The 6,000-nt window shown below is 52.2% G+C and overlaps 1 non-coding gene across 1 annotated transcript; it reads right to left on the reverse strand.

Moving 5' to 3' along the window:
- Positions 1-3,404: 3,404 nt before the first annotated feature.
- LOC133389905 (5S ribosomal RNA) lies at positions 3,405-3,523 on the reverse strand. Its single transcript, XR_009764213.1, has one exon. It is a non-coding gene; the product is annotated as a 5S ribosomal RNA (ribosomal RNA).
- Positions 3,524-6,000: the final 2,477 nt, after the last annotated feature.

Genomic DNA, 6,000 nt, shown 5'->3' on the forward strand with positions numbered 1-6,000 from the left:
CCCTAAACTTCCACCCCAGCCAATGATTCCCACAACCCAGTCCAGCTACTGGGGCCAATCTGTGCCCCAAAGCTCCTCTGGTTGCACTCCTAGCTGTTTTGACAGTTTAGCTAACATTATAATCCCACTTGTGTCACTTCTCTCTGGCAAGACCTTTGTTCAGGGCAGCCCCTTGGACCATCTCAGTCACTGGCTCCCTTCTGATCTTCACCAATATATAGGCCTCAGTTCTTCCCTCAGATATTCTCATCAACCAGCTCCCCACTCCAGCTGCTGTAACTGACAGTTAACTCCCAACTGCCTGGAACCACCAGCCAATCAGAAACAATTTACCTGATCTAGGCCCCATCTCAAAGAATCTTAAAGTGATCTCTCTCTGTCTTCCCAGAACCTGTCACCAAGCAACCACTGCTAAACAGGCTTTTAACAATATAACAACACAAGGCCTCACAGCAGTCACACAGGTCAAATAAGATTTCTTCAAACACAAACACATATGTAATATTTCTCCACAGTTACATTAGACAATTTCCAGTCCTCAGCTACGGAGATTGAATTTAGGGGCAAGTTACATATTTTAGATCACCAATTTCCCATTTGAGTTCTTTAACAACTCCTAGGTGGATACAATCTGGACCTGGTGATTTTTTTGTTTTATTTTATCAATAAGACCTCAAAGTGCAAGTGCTTCCAAATGACTTGAATTTATTAAGCATTAATTCATCCTGATTTGCTTGCAGGGAGATTAGACAATGTTGGCTATTTAATGAGTGCTCCAGTTTGTATGTGGGAACGTCTGGTGATGTTGGGTTAAAGCAAGTGTTATTCCACACTTGCTCATCACTTTCCTTATTGCAAGCTCTGATCTTTTGGGGAAGGAGGTTTGTTGCACAAGACCTACCAAAAACCATAGCTGTGCAACCTGAATTTGCTTGCATGTGATTGAATACCACCCGAAAACAGTGACAGTGTAGAAGCACCCTTTGGCTCTGGTCACCTAAGACTCCCTGTGAGAGTACAGGCACAAGGATCTGCCCTATATCTTTCACTGTTCCATCTGAGCTTATCACAGAGGGACAAGAGGTTACATGGTGTGCATTGTGCAGTGATTAGCTGTTTTAGACCTTGCTGAGGGTCCTGTCACGATAAGTTGTAATTGATTATGGCATTTAAACCTGTTCATTATGGTCTGAAAGCCTATATTAGAAAATGTCATGTTCCAGCAATTGAATTGTTTTCTTAAAGAAATATCTCGGAACTGCTTAATACCTACAAAACAACAGTACCCCAAAACATTCCTCTCCCCAAATATCTGAAAACATTTGCAAACATCATAATGCCTCCCCCCATAACATTTTTCTTGGATAATTTAGTCAATAGCACCCTCTGGTGGTTATAACCTTCCCCTGATTAGTACTATTAATGAAGCAGAAGCCACACTTGGTGGTTGTAACAGGAATTGTAATGCAGCTTTTCTGAAACCACAAGATTAACAACAATCACCCACAAATCTAATCCCTCCATGAATGTATATGTCCCCTTAATAGGCTTCCTGGCTGGCATATGTTCAAAAACACTCGAAACCTGGGAGCTAAAATCAAACACTGCCTTTACCTTTAGGAGTGTTGACAATAGTATGTGATCTTGTGACTCTAACCTAACAAAAACATCAGTGGTGTCTGAAAATTCTTGCTGCAAATGGAAAAACTTTTACACAATCTGTCCTGGAATTGGTAAAGATATTTTATATTCATCTAAGTAAAGTCTGAACAGAAAAAGATTTTTTGTTGAAACAGACATACTAAAAGGTCTTCTTATACCTACAAACACATTTACATCTTAACAAGGAAGCCAGAGCATAATAGAACACATCCATGAGAGGAAGAGCAGCTAAACAGAAAAATGGGAACCTAAAAAAGGGTGGCACAAAAAGCAAACTGAGAAAGACTATACAGAATCTGACACCTTTTGAGAAAAGCTCAGAAGCTTTCAGAAAAATATTGCCAATAATGTTTCACTGAACAACTCCCATTGATTTTAAAAAGCACATTGGAATACAAATTTAGACAATTCAAGTTGGAAGCAATTAATGATAAGCCTTCACATAAAATACTCAACAGAAACCTCTAAAACCATCGCTCCCTAAGCCTTCTTTCTGTTTCTTTAGAAAAGCGTGGACCTGGGGCTCCCTGCTCCTCGGCCCAGCGCCGCAAAGGGAACCCCAGCCCCATGCAGAGGCAGCTGCTGCCCTGACCCTCGGGGCTCACACCGCAGCGCGCCTAAAGCGTCCTCCCTTTCAACCCAAAGGGGTGGCGGCAAGGGGCTGCAGGGCCAGGGCTCCCCTACCAGCCCCAGCACAATGCACGCTGTGCTCTGGGCTGGTGCAAGCACATTCTTGTGCCGGCAGCCATTACCCATGGGGGTCATTTTCGACACGGATCTCCGCTGAGGAGGCCTTTAAGGTCTCCTGGGCAGCTTGTGCATTTTCATGGCTGCATTTCGACCGATGTGAACTGCCTTGCCATTTTAAATTCTTGCAAGCCTCCCTGAGCGGTGCGGGTGTGCGAGAAGGGCGGGGCAGAAACGCGTGCCTAGAAAGAAAAGCAAGTTTAAAAACGGCAACAAAGAGCAGCCAGCGGTCCCTGGAATGGAGATAAAAACAGGGGGCCGAAAGGCAAAAGGAGGAAAAAGCCTCCAATCCAAGTACTAACCAGGCCTGACCCTGCTTAGCTTCCGAGATCAGACGAGATCGGGCGTGTTCAGGGTAGTATGGCCGTAGACGCTTCGGCAGCCCGCTGCCACTGCCTTTCACCAGGAACTGTGCAGAAACGCCCCCTGTGCCAGAAACCATCGCTCCCTAGGCCTTCTTTCTGTTTCTTCGGAAAAGCGTGGACCTGGGGCTCCCTGCCCCTCGGCCCAGCGCCGCAAAGGGAACCCCAGCCCCATGCAGGGGCAGCTGCTGCCCTGACCCTCGGGGCTCACACCGCAGCGCGCCTAAAGCATCCTCCCTTTCAACCCAAAGGGGTGGCGGCAAGGGGCTGCAGGGCCAGGGCTCCCCTACCAGCCCCAGCACAATGCACGCTGTGCTCTGGGCTGGTGCAAGCACATTCTTGTGCCGGCAGCCATTACCCGTGGGGGTCATTCTCGACACGGATCTCCGTTGAGGAGGCCTTTAAGGTCTCCTGGGCAGCTTGTGCATTTTCATGGCTGCATTTCGACCGATGTGAACTGCCTTGCCATTTTAAATTCTTGCAAGCCTCCCTGAGCGGTGCGGGTGCGCGAGAAGGGCGGGGCAGAAACGCGTGCCTAGAAAGAAAAGCAAGTTTAAAAATGGCAACAAAGAGCAGCCAGCGGTCCCTGGAATGGAGATAAAAACAGGGGGCCGAAAGGCAAAAGGAGGAAAAAGCCTACGGCACCCGGTATTCCCAGGCGGTCTCCCATCCAAGTACTAACCAGGCCTGACCCTGCTTTGCTTCCGAGATCAGACAAGATTGGGCGTGTTCAGGGTAGTATGGCCGTAGACGCTTTGGCAGCCCGCTGCCACTGCCTTTCACCAGGAACTGTGCAGAAACGCCCCCTGTGCCAGAAACCATAGCTCCCTAGGCCTTCTTTCTCTTTCTTCGGAAAAGCGTGGACCTGGGGCTCCCTGCCCCTCGGCCCAGTGCCGCAAAGGGAACCCCAGCCCCATGCAGAGGCAGCTGTTGCCCTGACCCTCGGGGCTCACACCGCAGCGCGCCTAAAGCGTCCTCCCTTTCAACCCAAAGGGGTGGCGGCAAGGGGCTGCAGGGCCAGGGCTCCCCTACCAGCCCCAGCACAATGCACGCTGTGCTCTGGGCTGGTGCAAGCACATGCTTGTGCCGGCAGCCATTACCCGTGGGGGTCATTTTCGACACGGATCTCCGCTGAGGAGGCCTTTAAGGTCTCCTGGGCAGCTTGTGCATTTTCATGGCTGCATTTCGACCCATGTCAACTGCCTTGCCATTTTAAATTCTTGCAAGCCTCCCTGAGCGGTGCGGGTGCGCGAGAAGGGCGGGGCAGAAACGCGTGCCTAGAAAGAAAAGCAAGTATAAAAATGGCAACAAAGAGCAGCCAGCGGTCCCTGGAATGGAGATAAAAACAGGGGGCCAAAAGGCAAAAGGAGGAAAAAGCCTCCCATCCAAGTACTAACCAGGCCTGACCCTGCTTAGCTTCCGAGATCAGACGAGATCGGGCGTGTTCTGGGTAGTATGGCCGTAGATGCTTCGGCAGCCGGCTGCCACTGCCTTTCACCAGGAACTGTGCAGAAACGCCCCCTGTGCCAGAAACCATCGCTCCCTAGGCCTTCTTTCTCATTCTTCGGAAAAGCGTGGACCTGGGGCTCCCTGCCCCTCGGCCCAGTGCCGCAAAGGGAACCCCAGCCCCATGCAGAGGCAGCTGTTGCCTGACCCTCGGGGCTCACACCGCAGCGCGCCTAAAGCGTCATCCCTTTCAACCCAAAGGGGTGGCGGCAAGGGGCTGCAGGGCCAGGGCTCCCCTACCAGCCCCAGCACAATGCACGCTGTGCTCTGGGCTGGTGCAAGCACATTCTTGTGCCGGCGGCCATTACCCATGGGGGTCATTTTCGACACGGATCTCCGCTGAGGAGGCCTTTAAGGTCTCCTGGGCAGCTTGTGCATTTTCATGGCTGCATTTCGACCGATGTGAACTGCCTTGCCATTTTAAATTCTTGCAAGCCTCCCTGAGCGGTGCGGGTGCGCGAGAAGGGCGGGGCAGAAACGCTTGCCTAGAAAGAAAAGCAAGTTTAAAAACGGCAACAAAGAGCAGCCAGCGGTCCCTGGAATGGAGATAAAAACAGGGGGCCGAAAGGCAAAAGGAGGAAAAAGCCTCCAATCCAAGTACTAACCAGGCCTGACCCTGCTTAGCTTCCGAGATCAGACGAGATCGGGCGTGTTCAGGGTAGTATGGCCGTAGACGCTTCGGCAGCCCGCTGCCACTGCCTTTCACCAGGAACTGTGCAGAAACGCCCCCTGTGCCAGAAACCATCGCTCCCTAGGCCTTCTTTCTGTTTCTTCGGAAAAGCGTGGACCTGGGGCTCCCTGTCCCTCGGCCCAGCGCCGCAAAGGGAACCCCAGCCCCATGCAGAGGCAGCTGCTGCCCTGACCCTCGGGGCTCACACCGCAGCGCGCCTAAAGCGTCCTCCCTTTCAACCCAAAGGGGTGGCGGCAAGGGGCTGCAGGGCCAGGGCTCCCCTACCAGCCCTAGCACAACGCACGCTGTGCTCTGGGCTGGTGCAAGCACATTCTTATGCCGGGAGCCATTACCCATGGGGGTCATTTTCGACACGGATCTCTGCTGAGGAGGCCTTTAAGGTCTCCTGGGCAGCTTGTGCATTTTCATGGCTGCATTTTGACCGATGTGAACTGCCTTGCCATTTTAAATTCTTGCAAGCCTCCCTGAGCGGTGCGGGTGCGCGAGAAGGGCGGGGCAGAAACGCGTGCCTAGAAAGAAAAGCAAGTTTAAAAATGGCAACAAAGAGCAGCCAGCGGTCCCTGGAATAGAGATAAAAACAGGGGGCCGAAAGGCAAAAGGAGGAAAAAACCTCCAATCCAAGTACTAACCACGCCTGACCCTGCTTAGCTTCCGAGATCAGACGAGATCGGGCGTGTTCAGGGTAGTATGGCCGTAGACGCTTCGGCAGCCCGCTGCCACTGCCTTTCACCAGGAACTGTGCAGAAACGCCCCCTGTGCCAGAAACCATCGCTCCCTAGGCCTTCTTTCTCTTTCTTCGGAGAAGCGTGGACCTGGGGCTCCCTGCCCCTCGGCCCAGTGCCGCAAAGGGAACCCCAGCCCCATGCAGAGGCAGCTGTTGCCTGACCCTCGGGGCTCACACTGCAGCGCGCCTAAAGCGTCCTCCCTTTCAACCCAAAGGGGTGGCGGCAAGGGGCTGCAGGGCCAGGGCTCCCCTACCAGCCCCAGCACAATGCACGCTGTGCTCTGGGCTGGTGCAAGCACATTCTTGTG

Source organism: Rhineura floridana, chromosome 7, assembly GCF_030035675.1.
Source record: "Rhineura floridana isolate rRhiFlo1 chromosome 7, rRhiFlo1.hap2, whole genome shotgun sequence".
Classification (NCBI taxonomy): domain Eukaryota; kingdom Metazoa; phylum Chordata; class Lepidosauria; order Squamata; family Rhineuridae; genus Rhineura; species Rhineura floridana.